The sequence below is a fragment of the Neovison vison genome, chromosome X (assembly GCF_020171115.1).
Source record: "Neovison vison isolate M4711 chromosome X, ASM_NN_V1, whole genome shotgun sequence".
Classification (NCBI taxonomy): Eukaryota; Metazoa; Chordata; class Mammalia; order Carnivora; family Mustelidae; genus Neogale; species Neogale vison.
The window spans coordinates 26344807-26362924 of record NC_058105.1 but is presented as its reverse complement, the minus strand read 5'-3'; the positions used below and the strand labels follow the sequence as shown (position 1 = coordinate 26362924).

The window sequence follows — 18118 nt, the reverse complement described above, 5'->3', positions numbered from 1 at the left end:
CTCATTTTCTCATCTATAAAATGGAAATTCATAAAAATACTTACCTTGTAATGTTGTCTTAAGGATTAAATGAGTTGATACATATAAAGCACTTAGAACATAATAAACTAAGCATAATGTATTAACTATTATTCTGAACCTTGCTTTTTCTTACATAACATTTTTGAGATTTACCTATGTAGCAGTAGTGCATTTTCACTACTACATAGCATTCTGTCATATGAATATACAGCAATATATCTCCTCTTCCGTGATGGACATTTAGGTTGTTTCCGTTATAAAAAGTACTGTAATGAACATTCTTATACACTTTTTTGTGCACCTGTATATGAGAATTTCTCTGGAGTTCTTCATCTTTAACTTTATCAAGTTTTTGTTTTGTTTTGCCACTCCTCCTGCTTGTGTGTGCACACATGCTCTCTGACAAATCAATAAATCTTTAAAAAAATGTATGTTAAAAAAACCAATGGTGTTTTGACTTTCTCAACATTTGCAGCTACCCTCTTGAGCATTAAAATTACAATTTGGGGGACGCCTGGGTGGCTCAGTCATTAAGTGTCTGCCTTTGGCTCAGGTCATGATCCCAGGGTCCTGGGATCGAGCCCCACATCGGGCTCCCTGCTTCATGGGAAGCCTGCTTCTCCCTCTCCCACTCCCCCTACTTGTGTTCCCTCTCTCGCTGTGTCTCTCTCTGACAAATAAACAAATCTTAAAAAAAAATTACAATTTGGTTGAAGCGATAATGTCATGACCCCAAATACTGGTCTTATTAATTATTATTATTATCATTATCATTGTATTGCCTTTTAATTTTTGCATACTGCTATCTGCAAACTGAAGTACAGACACTAACCTCTAATCAAATAGCATACCAATTCTTCTGCTTTGTATAAAATCGGATTTTTTTTATACATAGTGATTGATCATTGTACTTGAAAGGTCATACTTCAAAGGTTTCTGAGGTTCATGTCACAACAGCTATAACTAATGAGTGTCTTTTAAAACTCAATTTTGTTATTTCTTCTTGGGAAGAGACTGAATTGGTCAAGTGGGTGTCGTATTGGTCTTAACTTGCTGAATGGTAGGTTGTAAACCTTAAGAATGTTTGAACAACTCTTTTTTTTTAAAGATTTTATTTATTTATTTGACAGACAGAGATCACAAGTAGGCAGAGAGGCAGGCAGAGAGAGAGGGGGAAGCAGGCTCCCTGCTGAGCAGAGAGCCCGATGCAGGGCTTGATCCCAGGGCCCTGAGATCATGACCTGAGCTGAAGGCAGAGGCTTAACCCACTGAGCCACCCAGGTGCCCTCCACACACTATCTTTTTTTTTAAAAAAAGATTTTATTTATTTATTTGACAGACAGAGATTACAAGTAGGCAGAGAGGCAGGCAGAGAGAGAGAGAGGAGGAAGCAGGCTCCCTGCTGAGCAGAGAGCCTGATGCGGGACTCGATCCTAGGACCCTGGAATCATGACCTGAGCCGAAGGCAAAAGCTTTAACCCACTGAGCCACCTCGGCACCCCTGTTTGAACAACTCTTAAAGGAATAAAGATCCCAGTTGAAGTCTCTCTGATGACTGGGATCTCAGATGCTAACCACCTCTGGTAGACCTTTTGAAAATGTATCCACATTTTGTCATTTTCTCATCCTGAAGACGGCAGGGAAGTGTTATTTTTTCAAAGTAGGGACAAACAACTTTTTTTCCCCCACACAATTTCTTTTTTTTTTTTTTAAGATTTTATTTATTTATTTGACAGAGATCACAAGTAGGCAGAGAGGCAGGAGAGAGACAGAGGAAGCAGGCTCCCCGGAGAGCAGGGAGCCCGATGCGGGGCTCGATTCCAGGACCCTGGGATCATGACCCGAGCCAAAGGCAGAGGCTTTAACCCACTGAGCCACCCAGGCGCCCCTCCCCACGCAATTTCTGATAGCATTTATTTTTTGTATTTTCTTGTGACAATAATTGATACACTTCTCTTTTAAGAACATCTAAATGGCTATACTGTTTTGCTTTGTGAAGTGACTTTAAATTGATTCTCAAAGTGTTCTGTAAACCATATTTAAATCCGAAAAAAAAAAAAAAATCTCAGTAGGGATTCCAAAGCTGATCTCATTTTAAGATTTGGCACCTAGACATTTGGATGTCCAACCCTCTGTGAAACAAGTCATCCACTTTCATTGTTGGTAGGCAGTTCTTCATTTACAGCTCTAAGAAAATATGTCAGGTTTTACAGCTTTGTAAATAAATCTAAAAGCATCTTTGAAAAAAAGAAGTCTCTATGAAAGCCATTCTAAGCTAATGGATATATCAAATGTCTACTGAGCACCGAGTTTTACTTATCTACTATGCTGGATAGTTGTTCCTATTCTCAAAATGAGTAAGCATACTAAATTTGGCTAGGAAGCAGAAGACAATGATCCAGTATCTAAATGTGGTCTGGAAAAGTGTGTTCCCTAGTGGTATAGAGAAATACCTGAGGGCTTGGAGATGAGAGGACTATGGTGTTGCTCCTAGCTCTGTCACTGGACATTATATTATACTGGGGACGTTCATCTCTTGACTCTTCAGCTTCTCCTCTGAAAAATGAAGATATGGTTCATATATACTATGGAGTATCCATCAGAAGAGATGAATACCCAACTTTTGTATCAACATGGACGGGACTAGAAGAGATTATGCTGAGTGAAATAAGTCAAGCAGAGAGAGTCAGTTATCTTATGGTTTCACTTACTTGTGGAGCATAAGGAATAACACGGAGGACACTGGGAGATGGAGAGGGAAGTGAATTGGGGGAAATCGGCGAGGGAGAGGAACCATGAAAGACTGTGGACTCTGAGAAACAAGCTGAGGGTTTTGGAGGGGAGGGGGGTGCGGGGTTGGGTGAGCCTGGTGGTGGGTATTAAGGAGGGCATGTATTGCCTGGAGCACTGGGTGTAGTGCATAAACAATGAATTTTGGAACACTGAAAAATATTAAATTAAATTTAAAAAATACTATAGAGTGCAAAAAAAGAGGGGGCTGGTCTGGTTGCTCTTCTATGTATCTTCTAGACAATTATATAAACTGTAAGGAAGGGACCAATGTGGACTGTAGTACTCAAGAGGTGTTAAAGAACATGAAGCGTCACAAAGTCCCATGAAGAATTCAGGAGCTTGGGAGGCGAGCAGTGTTTGGGCATATCTGGGTTGGTTCTTACTACTAGATATGATTGCTTTTATAGTGTATACTAAATAACTGCAAAACTAGAATAACGTATATATTTCCCTACTTTCTTGGGTGGATAAATTTGAAATGTATTTTCAGATGATTAGAGGATGGCGTATTGAAATATATTATTGGGGCGCCTGGGTGGCTCAGTGGGTTAAGCCTCTGCCTTTGGCTCAGGTCATGATCTCAGGGTCCTGGAATCACATCCCGCATCGGGCTCTCTGCTCAGCAGGGATCCTGCTTCCTCCTCTCTCTCTACCTGCCTCTCTTGCCTACTTGTGCTCTCTGTCAAATAAATAAATAAATTCTTTAAAAAATATTATTATTCTTACTACTATTAAAATTGTTGAGTGTTTAAGATCACTAGGTTTTTTGTTAATGTATCAACTCAGGTTAAAAAAAACAGAATTGTGTTAAGTCTATCAATTACAACACAAAAAATTTCATGACTCTGGACATTATCCTTGATTTTGATCCATGGTCAATATGTTTTAACAACTGGCTCTCCATGGGGGAAAATAGCCCTAATCTCTTGCATTTACTGGTTTTCATGGTGTAAATGCTTTCACCATGTCTGATTTCAAGATCCCAATGTGAGATCACTAACTGGAGTTGGGAGGATGTCCACACTCAGCTCTTGTGAGTCAGTGCTAGCAGGTCTAACGTACCACCATAATATGTATCATGTATATGAGGAATATATTTACCTTTCTTTCTGACCCATCAGAGTATAAGTTGCTGGGGTGCGTGGATGACTCAGTGGGTTAAAGTCTCTGCCTTCGGCTCAGGTCATGGTCTCAGGGTCCTGGGATCGAGCCCCACATCAGGCTCTGCTCAGCAGGGAGCCTGCTTCCCATCTCTCTCTCTGCTTGCCTCTCTGCCAGCTTGTGATCTCTCTCTCTCTGTGTCAAATAAATAAGTAAAGTCTTAAAAAAAAGTATAAGTTGCTGACGTAATGCCTCCTTTACCCTTAAATACTTCAGTGTGTATGTCTCAAGAATAAAGACAGTTGGGGCTCCTGGCTGGCTCAGTCAGGGAGCACGCAACTCTTCATCTCAGGGTCTTGAGTTTGAGCTGCGTGTTGGGTGTAGAGATTACTTAAGAAGAAAAAAAATGAAGACAACCTCCTAGTAACTACAATATGACTGTCAAAATCAGGAAATTAACATTGCCAAAATATTATTGTAGAATGTGTTAGACCTTGTTCAAATTTTGCCAGTTGTCCCAATAATAAATAGCCTTTATAGTTTAAAAAAAGGGTTTGGTCCAGAATCTAATCCAGTGTTGTCTATATTTTGGGGATAAAATACATTTTCTCAGAAGTTTCTTCTTCCACTTTGCAATTCTCCCTTCATCTTTTTTTCACACCTCTTAATCTTTCCTCAAACAGTTCTAGCATTAATTTCTAGCGTCTAACATTAGAAGTGTTAACAGCATATAACAGTAAACTTGCTACCAATGATAGACATCAAATGCTTACAGCGGTTCAAGTGTTTGAATTTTACTTAATGTTGGTAGTTACTAACACCAAATACACTTAAATTCAAGAAATAGTCTTTGCTGTTATTAATGTTAGTGTCCCTCCTAGGCATTAATTAATATGATCTTGGCTTTAAAAAAAAGATTTATTTGAGAGAGAGGAAAGGAGGGGCAGAGGGACAGGGAGAGGGAGAAAGGGTCCTAAGCAGACTCCACCCTTACTTCAGAGCCCGCTCTATCTAAAGACCCTGAGACCAAGACCTGAGCTGAAACCAAGAGTTGGATGCCCAACTGACGGCACCACCCAGGTGCCCCTGATCTTGGCTTTATAAGCTTGCATGAGTGCCAATAAAAGAGAGTCTTGAAAAAAGACAGCCGTATTGGAGATCTTGGGCAATGCTGATTTTAACCAAATCACTTTCACTAATATAGGAAAATAGGTAAAAAATGTTAATTTTGGAGTGTGTGTGTTTGTCTGTTATTCTGCTAACAATGATACTTCTGCTGCCAAAACTAGCGCTATTTCTATAAAAAGGAATGCCCACCAAAGAGTTCTACAACAGCAACAAGCAAAAAGAATAATGTAATCATAGAATGTGTATAGGTATAAACTGATAAATATCTCCCGAACACATTGAAAACACCTGCATCACAATAGAACCTATAAAATAATCCATAAGGGGCACCGGGGTGGCTCAGTCTGTTAAGTGTCTTCCTTTGGCTCAGCTCATGATCCTGGGGTCCTGGGATTGCACGCCATGTCGGGCTCTCTGCTCAGTAGGGAGCCTGCTTCCCCCTCTGCCTCTGCCTGCGGCTCCCCCTGCTTGTGCTCTGTCAGTAAATAAATACAATTTTAAAAAATATTTTATTTATTTATTTGACACAGAGAGAGAGAGATTACAAGTAGGCAGAGAGGGCGGTGTGGGGTGGAGAGAAGCAGGTCCCCCGCTGAGCAAAGAGCCTGTGTGGGGCTCCATCCCATGACCCCAAGACCATGACCTGAGCTGAGGGCAGAGGCTTAACCCGCTGAGCCACCCAGGTGCCCTACATAAATAAAATCTTAAAAAAATAAAACAATCCATAAGTCCGAGTTAATAGGTGTGCCTGTGTCTTGGTAAGTCTTTTTTGTTGTTGTTTACTAAATGTTGGCACTCAAAAAATAATGCAAATGTCATCTGTCTGTGCAACAAATCCTATGACATGTTTAACTATTTAATACAAATAACTAGGATTAGTGACAGCACTGAGTGATGAAAGAATTGGCTACTGATAGGAATGGATTATTTTGGCTAGTATTTTCTCAAATGATTTAAGCAGAAGGCAGAAGGCAGTTTTTTCCCTGAAATTTCCGGATATTCATACTAAGTTTCTACTTTGCTTCCATGGAGATCTGGCCAGTGAAAAGCTATGTCTCTATATGCAAAAAAAAAAAAGGAAAATAGAATGGATTATCAAATAAGGACAAAACAAAGATGCTCACTGTAATTATCATCTTATTTCAGACCAAAAATCACGTGTACCCTATCTAGACCCTGACTACATTTTTATTTCCACTGTTCAGTCCAAGCCCCATCTACCTTGAAAGATGACTTCACTACCTCCATTTTGACCTTTAGCTTTCTAATTGATTAAGTTCCTTTCCAGCTTAACTCTTAACTCAGGCAAAAGTCCCAGTGGGCAAAGCATCCTGCGATGGGAACTGAAACTACCCCCTCAAGCAATAAGGTCTGTCCTGAGCCAGCAAGACCCGGCATGACTGACCCCAGGACAATGATCAACCTGACCTTTCCTGTCCACCTGCTTGTACCCTCCGACCTTTGTCCCACATTTTCCTTATATGACCCTGAAAGGATTTTCAGCACTGTGGGTGCGTGCCTCTGAGATGTTAGTCCACTGTCTTCCCGGTGGTGGCCTCTCTGAAATAAATCCTTTTATTTTTTTCATCACCAACCCTTTCTCCGCCTTCGGATTTTGTTAGTGGCAAGTGGCTGAACCTGATCTGTTCGGGACCCTGTGTCAGGTGCTCTTGCCTTTGCACCCTGGCTACAACTTCTTAGGTTGTCTATCCCTTTCCAATCCACCATCTGGAGACATCTTTCTAAAACGTCAAACTGAGCACGTTGCTTCTATGGCACTCTATAGTCTGTAGATAGCAAGCTCATTCCTTAGCATGGGCATTTGGTGGTGGGGATGGGGGGCTGTGATTGGGATCCTGTGCATGTATTTCTCCAGCATAAACTTCTCCAGCTCTCCTTTTACTAGAGCTCTTTGCCCTCCACTTCCCAGTTGTCAGCCACACTAATTGTGGCTCCAGGAGGAGAGGGGCTCTCTGTTTTGACTTTCCATGTCTTTGTTCACACTCCTCCCCGAGCAAAGCTCTTTATCTTTTGTTTGCCTAATGAACACTATGTAATTTCAACTCTTAACTCCCTTATAAAGCCTTTTCTGACTCATGCCCACATTCACCTTTGTACACACAATCTATTTTGTCAGTCTTCTATAATAGCATCTATAACACTTGATTGAATTTATTTGATCCTGACTATCTTTTCTTAATAGGTTGCAAGCTCTTTGAGGTCAAGCACCATGAATTATTCATCTTTGTATCACCAGCCTGTAGCCTATTCTGTGTCTGGCACCTCGGAGGTACTCAGAAAATACTATTGAATGTAGAACAATTGTTAACTAAAATTGCCTAGAAAGCGACTGTCCAGTACATAGCCACTAGTCACATGTAGCTATTTACATTTAAGTTTAAATTAATTAAAATTAAAAAGCAGTTCCTTGGGGGCACCTGGGTGGCTCAGTTGTTAAGCGTCAGCCTTTGGCTCGGGTCATGATCCCAGGATCCTGGGATCAAGCCCTGAATTAGGCTCCTTTCTCGGCAGGAAGCCTGCTTCTCCCTCTCCCACTCCCCCTGCTTGTGTTCCCTCTCTCGCTGTCTCTTTGTCAAATAAATAAATAAAATCTTTTAAGAAAATGCAGTTCCTCAGTCACACTATCTACATTTCAAGTGCTCGATAGCTACTTGTGTGTATCATACCAGACAGCACAGATTACAGAAATTTCGATCATCACAAAAAGTTCCACTACATAGTGCTGATCTGGAAAATTCTTTATTTTCCTGTTTCAATTTAATAAATATTGATTTTCTGCTATATGCTAACATTTGTGCTAGCCAAGGTGGTTATAGCAAATGTGAACAAAATACGAATATTATTGTGATTATTATTTGCAAGGCATTTGAAATCTGGTAGGAGAAACCTCATAAAATGAGATTATTTCCATATTGGGACATCAGGGGGTGCTTCATGGAGATTTTCTCACTTAAACTGGGCATTTAAGGCTGAAGAAAATTTGAATAGGGCAAATCTTGGGAAAGGAGACAAAAGTGTATGAGCAAATGTACAGAGGTGGGAAAGTATTAGGAAAATGGGAAGTAATTTAGTTTGTTCAGAAAGTATGATATGTGAGCTGGGAGTAGTTGTTTAGTTTATTCTGTCGTTCCTTTAATCATTCTACAAATATTTTTTCAGCACCTATCCTATTTCAGGCTCTATTCTAAGTGCTGGGGATAAACAGTGACCTATACAGACATTGCCCCCGCAGAGTTCAGAGTTTCGAGCGATGAGATTTGGATAGGACTGTGGAAGGCACTGAAAGCTAGAGTTTGTACTTTGTTCCTCTGGCCCTCACACTCAAAGTGTGGACTTTAGACTAGCTGCATGGGTTGGGCATGACCTGGGAGTTTGTTAGAAATGCAGAATCTCAGGTCCCGCCCAAACCTCAAACCTATTGAATCACAATTTGCATTTCAGCAAGATCTCCAGCTCACCCTTTTTAAAAAATTTATTTTTATTATGTTCAGTTAGCCAGCATATAGTAGCACATCTTTAGTTTTTGATGTAGTGTTCAGTGATTCGTTAGTTATGTATAACACCCAGTGCTTGTCACAACACATGCCCTCCTTTTTTTTAAAGATTTTATTCATTCATTTGATAGAAAGAGACAGAACACAAAAAGGGGAGAGAGGCCCAGGGAGAAGGAGAAGTAGACTCCCAGCTGAGCGGGGAACCCAACAAGGGGCCCAGTCCCAGGATCTGGAGATCATGACCTGAGCCGAAGGCAGACCCTCAACCATCTGAGCCACCCAGGTGCCCCCAAATGTGTCCTCCTTAATACCCATTACCCCATTCCCTGTTACCCCATTCCCCACCCCCTTCCTCTCTGAAACCCTGTTTGTTTCCCAGGGTCCATAGTCTCTCAAGCGTCTTCTCCCTGTTTGATTTGTCACCCTTCAGATTTCCCTCCCGTCTCCTATGGTTCTCCATGCTATTGCATCTGTTCCACAAATGAGTGAGACCTTATGATAATTGTCTTTCTTTCCTTGACTTACTTCACTTAGCATAATCCCCTCCAGTCCTATCCATGTTGATGCAAATGGTGGGTATTCATCCTTTCTGATGGCTGAATAATATTCCATTGTATATATGTACCACATCTTCTTTATCCATTCATCTGTTGAAGATTATCCTTAAGCACATTAACATTCGAGGGGTATTGGTCAAGGCCAACTGAGCCCGTAAGAGAGTCTGCAAATGAATGAGTTAAAGTAAAGGAGGAAGAATAGAGCAAGTAAGTAAGTATGACAGTAGGAAATAAAGTGGTATTCTAATCAGTTCTGGGTCAGATGCAAAAGAAATTGGACATGGGTCTATTACTGTAGCTCAGATAAGAAATGGGAGGGGTAAAAAAAAAAAAGAAATGGGAGGGGTTGGATGTGAGGGACAATCAATCCTTTTATACAGATACAGCTTCAGTTCCATTAACTCATACTGGAAATATTGTATGTTACTCAAAGTGAAAAAATATCAGCAAATTCAATAATAAGGTATTTTAGATGTCTTAGAAGATGCCATCTATTCGTTTTGGACAAGGCCTGTTGGCATGTCACTTCCTGTTGACGCCACAGGTCCAAAGTGTACTCCTGAGTGTCACAGTATCAGGCCCTTATTCATACAAATTCATGCAGGGGTTATGATAAGGATTTCAGAAGTTAAATCACTATATCAAAGTTCACAAAACCTAAAAATTCAGTTTATTAATATATAGTCTAGTAATTACCTTTCCACTAACCAGAGATTTTTCTTTTATTACCAACATTAATTTTTTTTCAAGTTTCTATTTATTTATTCATTTAAGTGATTGCTACACTCAACCACAGGACTCAAACTCATGACCCTGAGATTAGTAATCACATGCTCTTGTGATTGAGCCAGTCAGGTGCCCCAGCACTCAATTTTTTATGACAAAATTTTTTTTTAAAGATTTGGTTTATTTATTTGTCAGAGAGAGAGGAGTGAGAGTGAGCACAGGCAGACAGAGAGGCAGGCAGAGGCAGAGGGAGAAACAGGCTCCCTGCCGAGCAAGGAGCCCGATGTGGGACTTGAACCCAGGATGCTGGGATCATGACCTGAACCACCCAGGCGTCCCTTATGACAAGTTTTTAATTTCGAAATAGTTTAGGACTCACAAGAAGTTGCAGAAATAACAGATAATTCCCATGTACCCTTCATGCAGCTTTTCCCAATGATAATAGCTTATGTAACCATAGTACATTGTCAAGCCCAGGAAACTTACACTGATACAGTACTATTAGCTCAAATACAGACCTTATCCAATTTCACATTTTTTTCATGCACTTGTGTGTGTGTGTCTGTGTGTTTGTAGTTCTATGAAATTTTATAACGTGTTGATTTAAGTAAACATCACAATCAGAATGCACAACTGTTTCACCATTGCAAAGAAACCCCCTCCCATTACCCCTTAATAGTCACACACTTTCCTCAACCCTAGCCTTTGGCAACCACTGATCTCTTCTCCATCACTGTAATTTTGACATTTTGAGACTATCACATAATGGAATCATATGATGTGTAAATTCTTTGAGATTGGCTTTTTCCGGTAAGCATAATGCTCTTGAGGTTCATCTAAGGTGTCCCATATATCAGTAATCCTTTTTTTTTTAAAAGATTTTATTTATTTATTTGACAGACAGAGATCACAAGTAGGCAGAGAGGCAGGCAGAGAGAGAGGAGGAAGCAGGCTCCCCGCTGAGCAGAGAGCCCGATGTGGGGCTCGATCCCAGGACCCTGGGACCATGACCTGAGCCGAAAGCAGAGGCTTTAACCCACTGAGCCACCCACCCGCCCCTCAGTAATCCTTTTGATGGCTGAGTAGTATTCCACTGTTTGACCATATCACAGTTTAACCATCTGCTGGCTGATGGACATTTGGGTTGTTTCTTGCTTTTGACTTTCAAAAGTAAATCTCCTACGGGCATTTGTATGCAGATTTTTGAGTAAACATACATTTTCATTTCTCTAGGATAAAAGCTCAGGACTAAGAGACCAAGATTGCTGGGTCATATGGTAAGTGTACGTTTAACTTTATAAGAAAGTACCAAATTGTTTTCCAGAGTAACCAGGATTAGATTTTTTTAAAGATTTTATTTATTTATTTGACAGAGAGAGAGAGAGAGAGAGATCACAAGTAGGCAGAGAGGCAGGCAGAGAGAGAGGAGGAAGCAGGCTCCCTGCTGAGCAGAGAGCCCAATGAGTGGGGCTAGATCCCAATACCCTGAGATAATAACCTGAGCCGAAGGCAGAGGCTTAACCCACTGAGCCACCCAAGCGTCCCCCAGGATTAGATCTTAAAATCACATAAGTAACATCCACTTACTGTAAAAGAATTCACACAAGGTAGCAACGTATAAAGTGAAAGTAAAATGACAAATCCTGGAAGCTTACACAACCTCTTTCCTGAGAGGTAATTGTCGTTAGTTTTCTATATATTCTTTTTCTTGAAGATTTTATTTATCTATTATATGAGAGAATGAGAGAGAGAGAGAAGAGAAAGAATGAGAGGGGGGAGGGTCAGAGGGAGAAGCAGACTCCCTGCAGAGCAGGGAGCCGGATGTGGGAGTCAATCCTGTGACTCCAGAATCATGACCTGAACTAAATAAAGGCAGTCGTTTAACCAACTGAGCCACCCAGGTGTCCCAGATTTCCTATATATTCTTTAAGAATGTTTTATGCAGGGATGCCTGGGTGGCTCATTTGGTTAAACCACTGCCTTGGCTCAGGTGGTAATCCCAGGGTCCTGGGACTGAGTCCTGCATCGGGCCCCTTGCTCAGCAAGGAGCCTGCTTCTGTCCCTGCCTCTGCCTGCCACTCTGCCTGCTTGTGCTCTCTCTCTTTCTCTCTAACAAACAAACAAACAAATAAATAAATAAAATCATTAAAAAAATGTTTTATGCATATGTAAGCACATATGTGTGTAAATAAATATATATATTCACATGCTTTTAAATATTGTTTTTAATTTTAAGTAGGTTCCACAGCCAATGTGGGGCTTGAACTCATGACCTCGAGATCAAGAGTCTCCTGCTCTACCAACTAAGCCAGCCTGATGTCCCTGTACTTAACTGCTTAAATGGAAATAGGACCCCATTGTATGGATGTATAATTTCTTTAACCAATTCCCTAAATGATGCCATTTCTATTTTCAGTTTCTCTTTATTACAAAGCTATGATTAAAGTTTTACTACATAGATCTTTGTGTAATTTGTACAAGCATATCTGCATGATAGATTCCTAGAATTAGAAGTGTTAGGCTAATTTTACATTTTGCTTTTTTTAAAAAATATTTTATTTATTTGGCAGAGAGAGAGAGAGAGCGCACAAGCAGCGGGAGTTGGAGGCAGAGGGAAAGGGAGACGCAAGCTCCCCACTCAGCAGGGAGCCTTAGGCAAGGCTTGGTCCCAGGATCCTGGGATCAGGACCTAAGCCTGAGGCAGAAGCTGAACTAACTGAGCCACCCAGGCGCCCCTAATTTTACACTTTATATGTTGAGATACCTTGTTTTTAAACAATTCCCACCAATGGTATATGAGAATTCTTAGTTCTTCACTGACATGGAGTGTTACCCAAATTTTTCATCTCTGCCAATCTGGTAGGCAAAGTGTATTTAATTTGTAGGACTTTGAATGAAGTTGAGCATTGTTTTATGTGTTTATTAGCTACCTACATTTCTTTAAAAAAAAAAATCATTTTAGGGGCCCCTGGGTGGCTCAGGGGGTTAAAGCCTCTGCCTTTGGCTCGGGTCATGATCCCAGGGCGTTGGGGTCGAGCCCTAAATTGGGCTCTCTGCTTGGCGGGAAGCCTGCTTCCTCTTCTCTCTCTGCCTGCTTCTCTGCCTACTTGTGATTTCTGTCTGTCAAATAAATAAATAAAATCTTAAAAAAATTCATTTTAGAGAGAGGGAGTATGCCTGTGAGAGGGGAGGGACAGAGGGAGAGGGAAGAGGGAGAAAGAATCAGAAGCAGCCTCTGCACTGATTGCAGAGCCCAACGCAGGACTTGATTCCACCACCAGGAGATCATGACCTGAGCTGAAACCAATAGTGGGAAGCTCAACCAGCTGAGCTACCCCAGCGCCATCTGCATGTCTTATCCATTAAGTTGACTCTTTATATCTTTTCTCCATTTTTCTATTGCAGTATTTTTACCTTATTGATTTGTGAGAGTTCTTCACATGTATTACGCTTTTTCCTTTCATATAGCAAATATATTCTGCTTATGCTTCATCTTTTGACTTTGTTTATGGTATTCTGATATACATAATTTTAGATTTCTGTGGACTCGAATTTATCCATCTTCAGGCTTCTGGATTTTAGGTCACATTTAGAATGGTGTTAGAAAATACAGAATATGTATACATGCTGCTTAGTACTCTAGGCTATCTAGGAAACTTAATTTATAATCAGAAGCTTGTTCCAATCATTTGTATAGATGGAGTTGAAGAGAACTATGGGATACTTTACTCAGATTATGGTAAGGCTAGATTATCTCTGCTACACTGTTGGGTGTGCATTTCTAGCGACCAGAATATTTTTGCATCAAATAGTGTCTTGTCCCTTAGATAGCATCAAATGTTCTAAGTATTCAACTTTCATTTTTCTTATTTCTCATCAGGCACCAAAAGCTTCTGTCATTAAGATATCTATATCTATATATACACACACACACACACTATATATATATATATATATATATATATCTTATAAAGATTTTATTTATTTACTTGACACAGAGAGAGACCACTAGTAGGCAGAAAGGCAGGCAGAGAGAGAGGGGGAAGCAGGCTCTCAGAGAGCCCAATGCAAGGCTCGATTCCAGGACCCTGAGATCATGAGATCATGAGCTGAGCCAAAGGCAGAGGCTTAACCCACTGAGCCACCCTGTCATTACAATATGATGATTTTTTTTTAAAGATTTTATTTATTTATTTGACAGAGAGAGATCACAAGCAGGCAGAGAGAGAGGAGGAAGCAGGTTCCCTGCTGAGCAGAGAGCCCGATGTGGGGCTCGATCCCAGGACCCCGAGATCATGACCTGAGCCGAAGGCAGCGGCTTAACCCACTGAGCCACCCAGGCGCCCCCAATATGATGATTTTTTTCCATGACAGATAGGTTACAAAATAATTAGATTAAAGCTTATTTTCTGTCAGTTACATATTTCATTTGATGGCATTTTCTCATTTTGTCCTCAAATTCCCAAGGTTTACTCTTCTGTCTTTCAGGACCCTATGAAATAAATTTCACTTCTTCGGATAGAACTGGGGCACATAGCACTGTGATCTGCACACACCGAAGGCTTAATAAATATTCTTGTGAATAAGCTCTAGAAAGAGAGGCTACTGTGAAACATACTTAAATATCAATATAAATTTGCTATACAATTTTTTTCTGATGTTACACCAGTTACAGTTATTAATTTTCTTCTATGGTATTTTTCACAAGATGAAAATAAGTTTACTAAAGAGGAACTTTTCAAAGTATAAAATTGTATAAAATTGTTTAACTTTTCAGAGTATAAAATTAGCTGCTACACAATCAGACAAGAATGTGAATTTATAAGATAGATGCAATACTGTTTGTACCACGTACTATATAATGTGATGTTTGGAGCAGAAAATCAGTAGTTTTCAGCTAATACTAAGACAGGAAATCATTGAATATCAATTGATATTAAATTGGCACAACTGAACTAAATTAATGTAAAATGATTTGGTACAAAGCCCAATTTTTCTATTACTTTAAGTGGAATTTTGCATTAACTTATATAACTGTAAATTTTCCACTACTCCCTATTTAATGTTCTAGCTGCATCATTCTGTAACTTGAATCTATTAAAAACTGTATAACATTCTACCAAAGATGGTCTATAAAAGAAATGGAAATTTATTTTGAATAGTATTCCACTCCCGAAAGCTTTAGAGGTAAGTAAAAATGTCTCGGATTTTATTTGTTATTGATATTTAGATGTTTCTGTTTAACTTTTATTGTTCAGTTGATTAAATATACCATAACTCTTTTTTAAAGTTGCAGGAAAATAACAGTAAGCACAGAGAATGGGAAACTAAAACAAGTGTGGAATATAATTTGAGGGCTGAGATTAATCATTATATTGCATTAGGAATGCTTTAGAGGTGATACCGGATGAAATCTCCACGATTCACAAGGGTCTTTCGTTTCTCCTCATTTAGAAAATTTGTCTTGTTATTAAATATATTTATTCCTTTTCTTTTAATTAAAAAGTAATATTAGAGGAATATTCAAACCAAAAATTTTTAAAAAAGAAAAGAGGAACTAAGAGCTCTTAGCTATACACTATTGTATGAATCCGAGAACTTCTTTAACAGCAATGGAGACACTGTAATAGGTCACTTCTTCCTGTCCTAGGAAAAGCGGCGCTTCGGAGGGGACAGGCCCTCCCCGAGTTTTTTTCTCCCCCGCGTAGAGAGCTCTCGGCGGTCAAAGGTCCCGGAGGCTGGATTCAAAACAAACAAACAAAAAAAATAAAAAGGGTGATAAAGACTTGCGTTAACTGGGGGTCAAAGGAGCGCAAGGGGTCCTTTTGCACTTCACCTTGGAGGAGGGGTGAAGAAGCAGGGTAAGAAGGAGCCAAAATTCTTAACAAAGTCGCAAGGCCGCCGGGTCCCACGTTTCCAGGAACACGGTGGATAATCGAGGAAGGCGGGGGAAAACGGGGTAGGTACCCCTCGACTTCTTCAGCCCAAATTTCGAATTCCCTCCACTTTGCTCCGTCCCGTTTCTCCCCCCCCCGCCCCAAGAGTCAATAAATTGGTCGAGCGCGGGCCTAGGCTCGTAGCCCAGTTCCTTAAGTCTCCTAGACCCTCGAGAGAAAGACCACGTTTTCTGGGAGACAGGCATCGTGGGCTGTAAAAAAAAAACAACAAAAATTTTTTTCTCCAGTGTCAGTCTTCCTAGTAGAGAATCGGCTTGCTTTCCCTCCACAGCCGAAGCAGAAAGCAAACAAAACAAAACAGAAACTCAAAAAGCAACCCCCCCTAAATCACTTAAGATCAGGTGCCAGAGTTCCGCGAGTAGAGTTGTTTTGGTGGTAAGGAGTAGGGACCGCGGGGAAGCGAGGGTCTGGGAACTAGGACGGAAGGCCCCTCGCTGGGGCGTGTCAGAGGAGGGGACAGGGAAGGGTGAAGCCGGACTGGGCTGCCAACCTCGGGCTGCGCGCGGGGCGCAAGGGCCCGGGGGACGAGTCCCGAGCGAGCCCGGTTTCCGATTTCCCACGGTCCGGGGCTCTGCCGGACATCCCTAACGACCTCCTTTCGACCCTCGGGCCCCCCCACCCATTAAAGAAAGAGGAAACGCGGCCCACTTCGGTCCGCGGCGGAAGCGCTGCCAAACGAATGAGTAAGTCAGGCGCGGGCACGGCACCTTGTTTACCCCACTCGGCGGCGCGCCCCTGCGGGCGCCTCGTTCGCAGACGGCGTCGGAGACGCGGAACCCGGGAGGCAGTCGGCCACGATTGGTCGGTGATAGGGAGGAGGACGCTGGGAGACAAGCGTTGCAGTGCCAGCTCTCTACCGCTAGATGCCGCTCCCTCCCAACAGGAGCTGAGCGCGGGTTCGTGGCCGACAGATGGCGCCTGCGCGTTCCATTCGCCTCCAAGTCGCCGAAGAGCGAACACCCCAAACAATCCCGAAGCGCCACCAAAAAAAAAAAAAAAAAAAAAAAGAAAAAAAAGAAAAAAAAAAAGAAAAAAAAAACCCGCCGGATCCGACCGCCACTTTCAAAACCCCCCACCGCTCTAGAACCGCGGGAGCTTCCGTCCCTGAGTAGAATTCGAGGGTGTAAAGAAGAGGAAGGGGAAAATATCTTGTACCAGCCCAGGGGTGAAGAAGCCCCCGGCCTGAGAAAGAAGGAAGGAGGAGTGGGGGAGGCGAACAGTCTCGTTGCTGCCTCTGTGTACGCTGAGGGGGGAGGTAAGTTATAAAATGGCGGAGGCGAAGCTTCTAGAAGTTTGGAGGGGCACCCGGAGGGCGCGGGGCCCACTGTGAGGTGTGTATGGTTGAAATAGGGCGCGAGAGAGGAGTTGGGAGGGAAAGAGAATGGGCACTCTGTTGCCATTTAATTTCCCCCCTACTCCCTTTGCCCCCAGCGGGGGCAGCCATGGAGCGGGTGGCTAAGTCAAGACGGGGAGAAGCCTCCCCGTCCCCGCGTAACCCCCAACCCTTCTTTCTGCCTTCTCCCCGCAAGTGGCTACCTCAACACTACCAAGGAACTTCCAGACCCCCTTCCTCCCTACCTCCTACTCCTAGAGTGGCTTTCTACTGCACGACTCTTCTTTTCGACTACCCTCGCTGAAGATTTTCTCTTCCTTCCCTCGCCCAACTCTCCCTCGGGGCCTCCACGGAGACCCCCCCCCCATGGGTGGCCCAAAATGGAGAACGCGGAGCAGCGCAAGATGGAGGCTCCGCTTCTCTGTGTAGCATTAGATTTAGGTGCCTTTTCTCCGGCAGGCTCTTAAGCCTGGGAGAGCCCAAACTGGAGGTGGGGTGGAGTGCGAGCCGTAGTCGGGGGAGGAAAGCCGGGGAGGCCGTGGCTGGGGTGGGGGAGAGCGCGGTATCGTGGTGAGGGGAAGGAAGAGAGCAAAATGGTGGTGCTGGGAACCTAGGGGGGAGGGGAGAAGCGGAGGCTCAGTTGTGTATATTTGGGCCTCGGACCGAGGGAGGCGAGGGAAAATCTACTCTGATCACACCCCTCCCTCGTGCCCCCTCCCTTCTCCCTTCCCCTCTTTCCTTTCCTCCCTCCCTTCGCTCCCTCCCTCTCTTCCTCCCTTCCTAGAGAGGGAACAACATTCATGTGACGGGCCCCTCTGCTTCTCCCCCGCCCCATCATCTCCAGCGCGTGGTGGGGGAACTGCTTGGGAAAGCGATTGGCATCGATCTCTCCATCCCTTCCGAGGCCCGACTTCGGTCAGTTTTCTTCGGGCAACAATTTTATAAATAGGCTGGGGTCTGGCGGTGTTGGCCCCCGCGTGCAGACCT

The 18118-nt window shown here is 42.5% G+C and overlaps 1 protein-coding gene and 1 long non-coding RNA gene across 5 annotated transcripts in view; one reads left to right on the top strand and one right to left on the bottom strand.

Moving 5' to 3' along the window:
* Positions 1-15080: 15080 nt before the first annotated feature.
* LOC122897191 lies at positions 15081-17431 on the bottom strand. The gene is made up of 3 exons (XR_006382479.1): positions 17377-17431; positions 15678-15989; positions 15081-15579 (listed from the first exon to the last, which is right to left on the bottom strand). It is a non-coding gene; the product is annotated as an uncharacterized LOC122897191 (long non-coding RNA).
* Positions 16970-18118, top strand: part of STAG2 (stromal antigen 2) — a 143216-nt gene continuing 142067 nt past the window's right edge. For 2 of the 4 annotated variants that reach the window (XM_044235382.1, XM_044235378.1), the window contains exon 1: positions 16970-17053. The gene's annotated coding sequence lies outside the window, so the exon portion shown is untranslated. The other 2 variants (XM_044235380.1, XM_044235379.1) reach the window with 2 other exon arrangements.